Raw genomic sequence first — 13,233 nt, forward strand, 5'->3', positions numbered from 1 at the left:
CTGCAGGAGTGCGTGTGTATAAATTGGTCTGTTGGCACAAGCATATGCATACACTACACACATTATGCAGACACACACACACACACTGGCAGGAGTCCATGTTTGATTCACAGTGTGGAGCCACTGTGATTTATAAAGCCATCAACTCTCCGAGCTCCAGCATCTTCCTCACACACACACACACACACACACACACACACAGCCGTAGGGCTGGACTTGTTCCTCAGCAATAACAGCAGCAAATGGTCTGAAACTTGCCATCAGTCTCCCAGCAGATCACACACACACTCTGCACAGCCGCCACTGTCAGGCTTCATTTACATCCACTCCCCACGGAGGAAGTCCCCACGGTTTGTTTGTTTTGTTTGGGTCCAAAGAAAGTACTGCAGCAGAGGAGTCCCAGTGCAGATTAACTGCAGCTCCAAACATCTTTACAATTCAATATTTGAGGAAGATTTAGCCGTAAAATACCACTTGCAGCAGTGCGCTCTGTCTCGCAAATTATTCATAGCCTAAACATGGAAATATTTACCCCCGGTGCAATCATTGGAGATTGATGAATGAGTCTGCTTGGGGCACATTCTTCAAAAAGCCAAGTTTCCAGTGTGGCCCCTTTTGAAGTTTCTTTCTTTGTAATGCTGTGTTGGTTGGTCCCCTTTTCGGAGTTTGCCATGTGTCTTTTGAAGCTGAGATGCCTCTGTGCAACATATATAAATCTTTATTTGATAGAGAGAAAAAAAAAAGCATTATTAAGATGCACAATGTGTCTTTTTTTTTTTGTTAGCCGTAGCTCGTCCAGATGTCTGAGGCCTGTGCCTGCTGCTCTTCCTGTTTGTCAACATCCTTCCTCTCCTCTGCCTTGTGTGACTGAAGTGACACAGCCTCAGGGCGTCCTGCTTCCACACGAGTGTGCGTGTGTCTGTCTGTCTCCTGAGAGGTCAAAGCTTCAGACCTGATATCTAAATGAGGATGTGTCTTCCTCTCTCTCTCTCTTTTTCATGATTGTTCTGTGTGATGCATCACCCTGAACAGCCTCCTTCTGAACCATGCAGACCAGACTCTTTAGGGGCGGATAAAAGTCCATGGAAAACCTAATGAACAGGTCTAATTGCAGGGGAGGAAATGGATTAATTGTGGCACTTAGCCTCGTTAGCCTAGGATCTGAGGTAGGTGAAGGAGAGGGGGGGTCGATGGAATAGGCAGCTCAGGCGTTTCCAACTCTGGGGTTGAAATCTCAAAACCTAATGAAAGTACAATGAGACCATTATTATTGTTTAAGTGGGTTTTTTGTGTAACTGGCCAAAGCCTTTACTCTGGTTGTGTGCCCAATAACGCAATAACAAGCTGCTCAACAGTCGAACTGATTTTCCATTTGTTAGCTGAATCATAGTTTCAAAAAAAAAAAAAACCTCACCCTTTCATTGCCACTCTGGAACTTTAAAGCATCGTCGGAATCGTTATTGGCAGATCGAGTTTGCCTGGTTGTCATGGAAGTGTACGCGTTAAACTTACACATTGAGTTTCAAAATGTGATTTATTATGTTGGAGTAAGTGAAAAACTTTACGGACATATCACTACACGTTTGATATCTTTGAAAATGTTTGGAAGTGAAATCACAATGTTAAACCCAGTTAGCAAGTCTTGTATTGTGACATCTTACGTGTAAGTATCCAGTGTCAGCCGGTCAGCACACATTTCAGTATTGACACTCAATGATAATTTGTTCATTTTGATTCGTAAAATATCATTTAGCACTTTGTTGTGAAGCTAAACCTGAAATCAGATTCCGAAGCTGGCCCCAGCACTCTTTAAGATTAGGAAAGGCTGCTGTGAACTATATCATTTCAAAGAGAGGAATATGGTCACAGTCAAGTAGCCACTCTTAGCATAAATTAGAATAAAGTAGATGGAGGCTGTAGACACAGAAAAAGTCCTCCAAATTCATATTGGTTTACTAAACGTGGGGATGTATGTGACAGAGGTGGCCAATTTAGTTTCACTGTGGTGAAGGCCTCACTGCTTGAACTAAACCCTTGGCTTTGGCAGAGGTATGGTCACTGCTCTGTGCTGCTGCTGCTGCTGTTTTTAATGGACACAGTCCGAGCGGTGGAGACTGTGGCTGACTGCACATGGCCCAGGGAGGGTGATTTAGATGCAACGGGGGGGAAAGCGGAGGAAGATAAAGATGTGATGCCGGAGCTTGAGGGTTCGAATTGTCCCAATTGGTTACGCAGACGTACACATGGGCACATAGGCACCGAGTGTGTACATGCACGGGGGATACTTGAGGTACACATGTGATCACCGCGAGCCACACACTCCTCCGGCTCCCCAGTGCACATTCATGTCATGTCAGCAGAGGAGACTGTGGGGAAGATGTTTGTTTTGGCCCGCTTGTGCAGAACTGAAGTCCAGCCAGGCAGCCAGTGGCTGCTGCTGGGCCCCAACATTCCCCCCTCGTAGCTCATCCTATAGTTGCAGGAAAACACACACACACACATGCTGCATTCGATGAAGCAAATTTTTTCCCAGTATCTAATTGCAGGCTTGTACATACGGGCAACATATGGCAGTTTTCAGTCCAGTAATGTCCTACTGTTTGACTTAATCTCTAACTAAACCCTAAACCGCAGTCTGTTGGGTCTGCTGGCCTTATATAGTCAGGCCAGCAGCATGATTCATACCTCATATTCTTTTATGCTTCTTTTACTATTATTTGAACGATTGTAGTTTGATCCATTTCGAATAACAGCCGCCGCCGCCGTCTCTGAGCAGTTCATAAAAAAAGTTGAGTTGTGGTGCCTGCAAACAGACAAACAAACGTAACCTTGGGAAAATATCACAATAATAGTTCTCCATCGTCCTTCAGAAAGGTTTTTAAGCCCAAGTTTAAATTCAGAGTTCTTTTACTTTTGCTCCATCTCAACATGCACTTTACAGTAAACCTTCTAACATCTATTTCTCATGGAATTTATATCACTATCATGCTTTTGATTTCACTTTTTTAAAGTACTAGTAGTTCATGATGGCTGGTGTGTTTAATTCACGTGGTTGTTGTCCTGGTTTTGCACATTTCTGAACACTTCAAGTGCAAGGACTTGTGATTTATGTGTGGTAAACCCCGTAGTAGACAAGACCAGGATGACTTAAGTGTGAAAATGATCTAACTTGTGTCAAAGTATTGGCTCTTATGGATAAAGCACACCCTTCCTAAGTAACACTTGAAATGGCTGTAAAAACGGATTCTGACGATTGCATCATCGTACAGTATGTAGCCACAACCCCCACCAATTAAGTGCTTTAATAGGCTAAAACAAACCGAGATCCTGGCAGAGGATGTCTTCTCTTGACCCGTACAGTGAGAGAGGCAAGCAGAAAGGAATGAAACGGCCCCTGTGAATGCTCCCCTGCCTCGTAACACAAGCCTGACTCTGCAGAAACCCTGGAATAACAGCCGCAGCTGGCACTCTCAGGAATACTGCCGCGAGAAAACACGCTGCACGTGACCCCGTCTGACCCGCGTGTGTCGGCGCGCTGCTTTAAAAGTAGTAGTACTTTAGTTTGCCCATATTAGGTATTGAGCACGGTTGCTTCTCCGCCGTGCTTTTTCATCATTATTGAAGTTTCAGTTAAGTGTCAGGGGGTAATGTAAAAAGTTATTGAACCCAGCGAGGGCGTGTTCTCTGGCAGAGGGCGAGACGCAGGGAGGAGGAGGAGTTTATGGCGGGAGCACACCGTTGCCAGGCCAATGTGCTGATGCTCGGGTTTGTGGGTTGTCGCGCTTTGCCAGCATGTTCAGTCAGACACCCAGTGCTGTGTATCATCCGCTTACATCATTACGTTTGAGCCACGCACAGAGACGAGGGAGAATAAAAGCAGGTGAAATCACACATTCTAACCTCCTTACAACACTTACACACTCACTTTTCGGGGCGGTGCGGTCGGACATGACAAATCTAGTTTAATACCCGGCAGATGTGACCACTGGCACTTCAGAGGAGGAGTATAAGATATTCAATCGGATTAAAATAAGTCACGAACAAAGTAGATTTAAAAAAAAAAAAACACACAGTGTTATATTTCCTTTTCAAAGCCCCCCCCCACACACACACACACACACAACCTCTACCTTCCCTGTTTTCCTTCTGCCTCCGTTCTGCACGACTGTAGATCATTGCTTCAAAGCAAAAGTTATTCAATGACTAAAACTTTATAGGCTACAAAAACAAAATGTAAATTTTTTCCAGTAAAAATATAACCAGTAAAATAACCAATAAAAATGCTTGGGATTCCTTGTCTTTCAAGGGGAAACACGCTTAAAACTAACTGGCTGTTTATCGGATTGTAAATAATAATGTACCTCACCACAATTATTTAGTGACTTTATTGTGGGAGCAGCCCTTAGCAGAAGTCCTGTAAATTACAGTACAAAGAGGGAAAAAAATAAAAGCGTTTCTCAGCAGTGGACTGTGTTCTCACCCGATGCTTAGATTCAGCCAAGATGGAGAAACCTGCACTTATTACTAAAGGTGACCGAAACAGCCTGACAGGATGAGGACCAGCTCAGCTCAGTGTGATTAACTCAATTTCAACCTTTGAAGCGAACGCTTAAAATCACCTGCTTACACAAACAAGAGATAAACCCCACGTGGTGATAAGCTGATTTGCCTCTTTGTGGTTATTTATTATGCAATTAGCACACAAGTAGCAACGGAGTAGACCAATGAGGCCCATTGTTCTCCTTTCCGGATGTTCTGATTTCTGCTTAACTGATCTATCCCCGCCCCCAATTTATATCCACTGTGTGAACAGTCTCGTGACGTTGTGGATGATCAATGTCTGTCCTCTTACCTGTTTGTTTTGCAGACTCAGTGCTGGTGTTTTATTTGTTTTTTTACTCACGCTATACATGAATTTGTTAGTTTAACGCTTGCATGCAGTAGTAGTTTGAGGGTTTTTTTTAGTCTGACTTTGAGAAATTCAGACTAGAGCTGCAACTAACTATTATTTTCTCAATCGATTAACCTGACGATTATTTTCTCGATGAATCGCCTGGTCCATAAAATATCATAAAACCTTCGTCAAACCTGGAAATGAAGATGCTCTCTAATGTCTTGTGTTGTCCACAAACCAAAATGATTAACTTTTAAGGCTTTCTTTGTTAAATGGAGCAAAGAAATTAAGAAAATATTCACATTTAAGACGAAATCTTGTTTTAATCATGAAAAAAGCTTTGAACTGATTAATCGACTATCAAAATAGATGTCTGATTACATGTGGCAGTGGGGGACGGAGAGTCTCCCTGATGGATTTGGGATCTTGTGTCACTCTGCTCAGAGCCGCTCGTGTCCCTGTCACCGTTCCAGCCCAGAACATAGGTCGCTCTTTCTAGAGCGGTGGAATGTTCTGCGTTGTGGCTCTAGGCTGTTTGTCTGCTTTAGAAACGCGGGATAATCGCCGCATGTAGCGAAAGTCAACAGTCGCGCAGTCCTATGTCTGCACACACACACACACACATCCGTGTATACACATGCTGGAATACACACAAACACACAAACATCTCCCCCTGTCCTGTGGGTTGTGTTTTGTTTTTTTGTTTTTTTTTCTTCGCTTGGCCTGTTTTTTCCCCCCCAAATGAGCAACTGCCTCTTTGTTTGGCCTGGAAAGTGCAAAATAAGCAAAGCTCTGCATGAAAACCCGCTGCCAACTTTGTCAGCTCTGCAGACTCGTAAACTGCGCGCACTACTGTTTCCGTTGTCACTTAAAAAAAAAAATAAAAAAAAACCAAAACAAAAACACTCGGCTCTCTGTGTGATCCGTCGTTCGTCTGTGTTTAGAGAGTGTGTTGAATCATGTTGGGGGAGTGGATGGGGGGAGGGCGGGGGGTGATTGGTACTAATGCTTTCCAGTCTGTGGCTGGTTTCAGTTTCCCTCCTGTGGTGGACTCGGAAGGAGAGAGAGGGAGAGGCAAAAAAGAGGGGAGAGAATTTTTGTGCGTGCGTGCGTGTGTGTGTTTGTGGCAGGGGGTCAAAGGGAGAAATTCCCAAGGCGCTACAAAGTTCAATTTAAACGTTTCTACAGCATGAGTATCACCATGAACCCCCAAAATATTACGTAAATGCTTCATTAAACACACGCGACGTGCTGTAAAGAGACATGTCACCATGTCACCATGTCACCATCGTCCTGTGACAAGAATGTGAGTGACAGGATACCTCGCGATAATATGATACGCAGAACATGGTTCACGATACCAATAATATCACGATGCGGTGACCATCAATATACTGCAAGACAATAATTTTAAAGTTTAAAGTGCAGGATTTTTCTGTTTGTTCACAACAAAGTGCATAAAGTCTTCGTATTGAACGTTTTTGGGAAATCTCTTTACGTAGCTCTCTCTGCCAGTAACTTCTGCCCAAGTTTCCCTCATTCAGCGGCACCGTAAGGAGACATGAAGTAGTCGCCGGGCGAAATATCGATATTTGCCTGTCTGATTGTCGCATTGCACGAGGAAGGACAAAGATATGTCACCAAACTGATATTTTGACCCACCCCTAATTGCTACTTTACATCAAATAAAATTGTATTTGCTTAAATCAAGCAAAACAAAGATTGCGTTGTTGTTGTCCCATGGTTTGTGTAGTTGTGCTGCTCGGCTGTATCATGTCACTTACACACTGCCCAGAGCGGCATGTACCAGCTCTTACACACCACATCCACAGATTTCCAGTCACAGTTGGATGAAATGTTCAGGTCATTTCCTGAAGCTGCACATGGACTTTCCTCCCCTCTCTCTCTCTTGCTCCCCCCCCCTCTCATACTCACTCATGCACACAGCCGTAGCCCCCTCCTCCTCTCTTGCCTGTTCACTCCTTCCCTCCCTCTCCACCTCTCTTTTGGACTGCATGCTCACACAGCAGCGGGCTGTGTAGGTAGACACTTCATGTCCCATCTCTCTCTCTCCTTTTCTCTCTCTCTCTCCCATACACACACTCCCTCCCTCCCTCCCTCCCTCACCACCTCACCCTCTGTGTTGCTCTCTCTCTCCTGCTGTCACATTCCAGTTGTCTAAAGCCGGGTTTCACTTTGTCTCTCCCGGAGAGTAGGAAGGAAGGGAAAACTAAAAAAGAAGACATTCATTAGAAGGGCACTCACTTCTCTGGATGAGAAGAAAAAAGAAGAGGAAACTCTTCATTATTCATTCCCTTTAAAAAGTCACCAAGAAGGAGTTTGTTTTTTTTACCCTTCCCACTCTGGTGCTTTCTTTCCCTTTTTTGGGCTGTGCTCTCTAATTCTCGTCGGACCCACGGTGGAGTATTCACGTGAGCGTTTGTTTTCACGGCTAAGCTGGTCCTAGCTCTCCTGGTGGGACCAAGAAGAAGAAGAAGAAGAAGAAAAAGAAGAAGAGGAGGAGGAGGAGGAGGAGGAGGAGGTGGGAGTGTTTGACAAGACCGACAGCCGCACACACACACAAACCCACGCTCTGGGAGAAAGTTACGTCCCTGGACCCAGAAGGATTTTCCATTAAGCGATGTGTGTGTAAGTGTCACCTCGTATTCTGTCCGAGCCCGCGTCTAAAATCCCTCTGTTGTAGTTTCTGTGCTTACTGTCGTAAGGCTGTTGTTGTTGTTGTTTTCTACCTTTAAAAAAGCTTTAAGCGTTGGCTGAGTGCGTCTCATCTCTGTGCGTGTTTAATCGGCCGTAAGACTGTTTTCAAGTTTAAATGCCTCACCTTGCATTGCCCTCGGGAGAAGGTTGAGCTCTGGTTGGTGAGGATGTGAGTGTTAAAACTGGAGTGTGTGTATATGTATGTGGGAAGGAATTCCCGTGAAACATGAGGAAACAAGTGTTCAGGAGCAGTGAGGGACATTTGCCAGGTCGATTGCCTGGATTAGACTCTGACAGGTAACTGTGGGGCTGTCACGTGTGGCCGAATGAGATCACTGAAAAACACACAACCGTGATGTGCGCGACTAAAGAGATACCTGGCAACAGCCTGTCAGCACTGGCACTTTTGATAAAAAAAAAACAAAAAAAACAGCCGTAATACTCTCATTTATCCGTCTGCGTGTTTGCGTGCAAGTTTCTGCCAGTAGCGCCAATCAGGTGTGGCAGGAAGATGACAGCACTCTAATAATACGAAACGGGGGGGCAACAAGTCGTTCCTCCACGAAGGCATTTCATCAAAGACGCCTGCCTCCAACTCGACACACTCCGCAGGCTTCACCGGCAGCTGTGCACAACACCCAAACACACGTCACCCCCTCTCGTAAAACAGAACCTGGAAAGCCAGTAAGCTTAGCTCAGACCACCAGACAATGGTGCAGTCAGTTCCCGGACTCCAAATTGACAAAATTGTTTGGAGGGCTTCCTTAGGCTGAGTGTGTTTTAGTGTCTGTTGCCGATGACTGTAAATGTGGGAGCTTGTTTGTGAGTGAACGCATCCACCCCCCCCCCCCAATTGACGCCTAGCTGTTCCCGTGTAGCGCCCGTCCTGTCCCTCCCAAACCACAAGGGACTCTTTGTTTGTAATTTATGAATTAGTGTGTGGTTTCGGTTACGAGAAGAGAGGGGGCAGGCTGGAGACTGACAGCACGGCGAACCGGGAATTAAAACCCCCAGCCTGCTTGAGCACACATTGCCATTAAATGGACATTAACTAGGCATTTTTTGTTTATTATCCCAGATTAGCCGTCTGGGGGGTGGAGATGGAGGCGGAGATCGTGATGACAGTAGATACGATTCGGATTGTCATGAATGGACTTTTTAGTGCTGTGATAATCGGTGTAAATCTGTGTTTGACCGTCAGATAAGGCCGCATGTTTGTCATAAATACAAATCCGTATAACTCTGCATACTCCCCTTCTTTCATTCCTCCTTCCACCACCTACTTGCTTCCTTTTTTTTCCCCTTTTCTTTTTGCTTCCTTTCCCATCAAGTGGTTTTATTTACTTTGTCTAGTCTGAATGGAACCTGGCACTACACTAAGCTTTGGCCAGGTTCTTCAACAAGAAAAGCAAAGGCCTCTTTCCAGGCCCTTCTTTTTTCTTCTCCTCGAGTCTTGATTTGATTTTTTATCCTTTTCGACTTAGTTCTGTTTTTGAAACTCAGCGTGCATTCCTGATGGTTTCTCTCTTCTCTTGGAGGGGTCCTTCCTTCCTTCCTTTCTTCCTTCCTTCCTGAAAGAATCATCATCTAAAAGAGATAAGTGATTCTTCGAGTGAAAAGGTGAGGGCATCTCTGAATAGCTAAAACAGATGTGATTCACCCCCCCCCCCCCCCAGAAAAGCCACCTGGCATTCTTTAGCAGCGTCGTGCAGCTGCTTGAAGGGGGTGCTGCGTTACTCCAACACCCATTTCCCATCCTATACTTTCCCCCCACCATATTTATATCTAACTTATAGCGTTAACCATACATCTTTGGCTACAGCTTTATCCCTCGTTCTTTACATTAATGTTCTTGGTATGAGCAGACCTTGTCCCTGTTGACAACTTACCTTTACAGCCCATAGATCTGCTTCCAAATATCTAGTTTTATAACCCTCTGCTATTGAAAGAGATGGAAGTTTTAACAGACAATCTTCTTCTGGAGGAGCGGCGTTTTATTGCTCTTCTGATGCCAGTGTTATTGTCTGGACCGGTTTTGAGAAAGGAGTGATTTGAGGAGCCTCATCTGCGGGGAGTTATTTATCTGCCGGGGAGATTGCGGGGATAAGTCAACTGGATCCTGGTGGAATTAAAAGGTCAAGGGGTAAAAAATGGCTTTGGTTCACATGCATGTGGGGGATTCACAGAACTTAACACCTGTGGATCCAAAACAGAGACATCAACTATAATCTGTGAAGGGACGAACTGTGGCTGATGCGTACATCAGGGTACAGTCCAGAAACCAAGTGGAAAAGCTTCTCTCCACTATAAAGAAGACTGTTGTTACCTGCATCTTTTAGCTTCACTGTGCAGAATAATTGTGTGCATAGTCTGAAACACAGTGTTGTGCTGCCCTATTTTGTGCAAGAAACAACAACAACAACAACAACATATGAAACCATTTACTTTCCAGAGCGTAGTCATTTCATGTGCCCTACACATCTTCTGAGGGAATGTGCAATGTAATGTTCATGATCAGGTCAGGGAGCCGTGGACAGCGGAACGTAGAACCTCTTAAAAATGGTTGAGTCACACTTTAGCAGACCATGCTTTTCTCCACGGCAGTGTGGGTCAAGTTGAAGAGCTGTTGTGTTGTGTCCACAGTAGTCCAGTCATTTAAACCAGAGCAGAGAATAAGACCAGTGTCGAGCGTCGCATACCAACTGTGTGTGTTCATGTCAATGTTTTCACCCAAAGGTGTGTATGTTTGCTCACTTGCCTGCCGGCCTGTCGACTGTTGTCAACCGGTGTCTGCCAGTAACTGCGGGTGTAAAATGATGCTGTCGCTCATATTTATCCATTATTCAAGTTTTTGAAAACGGATTGAATGGTTATTTCACTTATTTTAAAAGTGTTTTTTTGCTGTTATTATTCTACCTCTGTTTGGTCTTATGCTGCGTCAGTCATCTGGGCTCTGTCAAGCAATACTATCAGACCTGACTGAAGATAGGAGAAGATTGAAGATTGAATGACTTTATTCCTCCCCCAGGGGGGAAACACACATTCACAACAGCTCAGTTAAAGAAATGAGAATAGAATAAAATAAAATACAATATAGTAAAAAAAATTACAAAAAATAATTTAAATTACACTCTAATATAGAATAAGTAATAACAATAGAGATAAAAAGGTGAGAAGCATTTATCCTATCAAATAACTACAGGTTTTCTGAGCAGTAGAATTCACCTACTTAAAGCGGCCGTCTCGCGTTACTCAGACAACGGCGCCGTTGCCGAATCACTTCTGCCGGGCGACACAAAATCTGCACACGAAACTGCGTTTGCCTGTGTATGCTTTTAACGCTCAGTATGTCACAGCTGCAGCGGCGCTAAGAAGTAATGTCACGGAGTAGCATGTGCTGTGTTTTTCACAGCGCTCTCTGTGCCTTCCCCTCTCGTCCGCCACTGGCTCACCCTACCTCACCCCTCATTAAACTCAATTTGTTCTGAGAGGGCGAGGATTGCTGCGAGCTCAGAAACATGTGCTGCATGGGCAGAACCGGCAGGAGAAACTAGATTTGGAGGACGATTTAGTGGCATGGCAGCAAGAAGAAAGAACTGTTGGCGTTGCAGACGCTGGGAAATTCACAACATACATTTTTAAGGAGTGAATCATCCATATATACAGTATATATTCTTTCTGAGTATATGAACTGTCGTCGGAGTGCTCCGGCAAACATACCAAGTGTTTTATGACAACAACAGAATCAAGAAGGAAAACATTTTAACGTCTTGGCTCAGCCGACTCCTCATTACAAGTCTGGAGACTTTCAAAAAGCCCTAACACTCCTTGACAACCCACCGAGTGCTCCAATAAAGGTTGAACTGCTCTGTAACCACATCACTGCATGGAAGTCTAATGAAGACTCGGCGAAGACACATCAAGAGGAGGTTCCTATCTAAACATGTGTTTTAAGTCAGTTCACTTCGCCTGGGTTTCAATCAGCGGTAAACATGTGTTTTGGGGTTTGCGTCGCCTCAGTAGTTTTTATCGCCGCTTCATTTCACGTTTTATAAATTAGCCGACATGCTTAATGATGTCTGCTGATTTTTACAGCCTCGGGCTTTTGAATGAAGCATTAAATGACTAGCTGCCGATGCGAGGCTCGCTTTCAGTGGAGGGGAGAACATCTGCTGTGATGTGAAGTAATATTTAATTAGGTCCTAAGTGTTTAGGACTGATCTTTATTTTTTCTGCCTATAACAACATTGGTTTACAAGAAATGGCTACTGATGGTAAAACAGAGATTTTGAATGTGATTTACTGATACATGGCGTTAGCTTGCATTTGCTTTGAGTTATATTGGTGTAGATGATGGTTGCATAACAGATTTTGCATTAGAGCATTACTATTCTTATTATTGAGTTAGAATTGAATTGCGTCGTCGTTGAGGAAACTTTGAGAGATTGTCATGTTGTCTGATGTGGTCCTGGTTTTTAGGGCTTTGCCATGATAAAGATCTGGAGGCTGGAGTGATTTGGAAAACACAGGACACAGTGCTCAAGTAAACGTGTGATGGATGGCAACCTCAAAGAGCCGGGGTCAGTCACTTATCAATGCATCGTCTGTGGAGAACGACCTTAACTGGGGACAATATGATCTGTGATTGCTGTTTTCAGGGCAAAAGGTTATCAGGCCTGCAGCAGCTGATGGGTCAATCCTGTGGACCAGGCAGAGGTCAGAGGGTTGTTTCTAGAGTAGGTGAATTTCACAGGTCACTTGTTTAAGGTGCCTCGTGGTCTTAAGTTATTAGTGCCCTCTAATGAGAAATTAGAGAGACCTGTGCCACTTTTCAATGGTAAATAAACAAGTTGTAGCAATGCAGTTGTTTCCTAATCTTTTACATGGGCACCCACTTTTAAAAGATGATGATAAGCGATCGCAATCCCAACCTCTTCATCAGTTTACATCCCACACTTTTTGACTAATGTTAAACACAGCACTTATGAGCAGTTTTATTCAGCGAAGGCTTAAAATATATTGGGATGAGTCCTGCTTTCTGCCGGCACAGTACAGTACAGTACAGCCGTCAGGCTTTTATTTAAAACTCCATCACTCTGATCTGGAGCCAGAGCCCAATGAGCTACCCTCCAAACATGGCCACAGCCTCACTCTTCCTGTTCCCTCCAACCGAGGATGAAGGAGGAGAAAAAAAAAGCGAGAGGGAAATAGTCTCTTTGGCCTTCTTTGGCATGCCTTTTTCTGCTTCTTTTCTCAGCAGGCCATCTGTTTCCTTTCTGCAACATGACACCAGCACCCAGTTGAGTTCTACTCTTGAGGCGAGTGTGTGTGTGTGTGTGAAGTCTTGTATGGTTTATGCTATATCAATATAATTAGTTGTTGATGGTCGACGAATTGGCCCACATGCTCTCATGTGATACAAGTCATACAAAGTGTGTGTGGGAACCGCTGACTTGTGTGTCATTGATTCCCATCGAGTGTTCTCAGCATCTGATGTTTATGCGGTGACACATTTTTCTGTCGACTTATCTTGAATCGTGCATATACTGTTTTAATCTTTTTCACACTTTGTTTTCAATGACGCAGTGCAGAAATACTGAAGAACTGAAATCCTGAGGCCT

The 13,233-nt window shown here is 44.3% G+C and overlaps 1 protein-coding gene across 4 annotated transcripts in view; it reads left to right on the forward strand.

Moving 5' to 3' along the window:
* Positions 1-13,233, forward strand: part of LOC131443782 (protein eva-1 homolog A) — a 72,576-nt gene that overhangs the window by 37,131 nt on the left and 22,212 nt on the right. Inside the window, exon 1 of one of the 4 annotated variants that reach the window (XM_058613742.1) lies at positions 6,933-7,543. The exons of 2 other annotated variants lie outside the window; for them this stretch is intronic. The gene's annotated coding sequence lies outside the window, so the exon portion shown is untranslated. Of the gene's footprint in view, positions 1-6,932; positions 7,544-13,233 lie in introns of those variants that run through there. One more of the 4 variants, XM_058613741.1, reaches the window with a different exon arrangement.

Source organism: Solea solea, chromosome 17 (assembly GCF_958295425.1).
Source record: "Solea solea chromosome 17, fSolSol10.1, whole genome shotgun sequence".
Lineage (NCBI taxonomy): Eukaryota > Metazoa > Chordata > Actinopteri > Pleuronectiformes > Soleidae > Solea > Solea solea.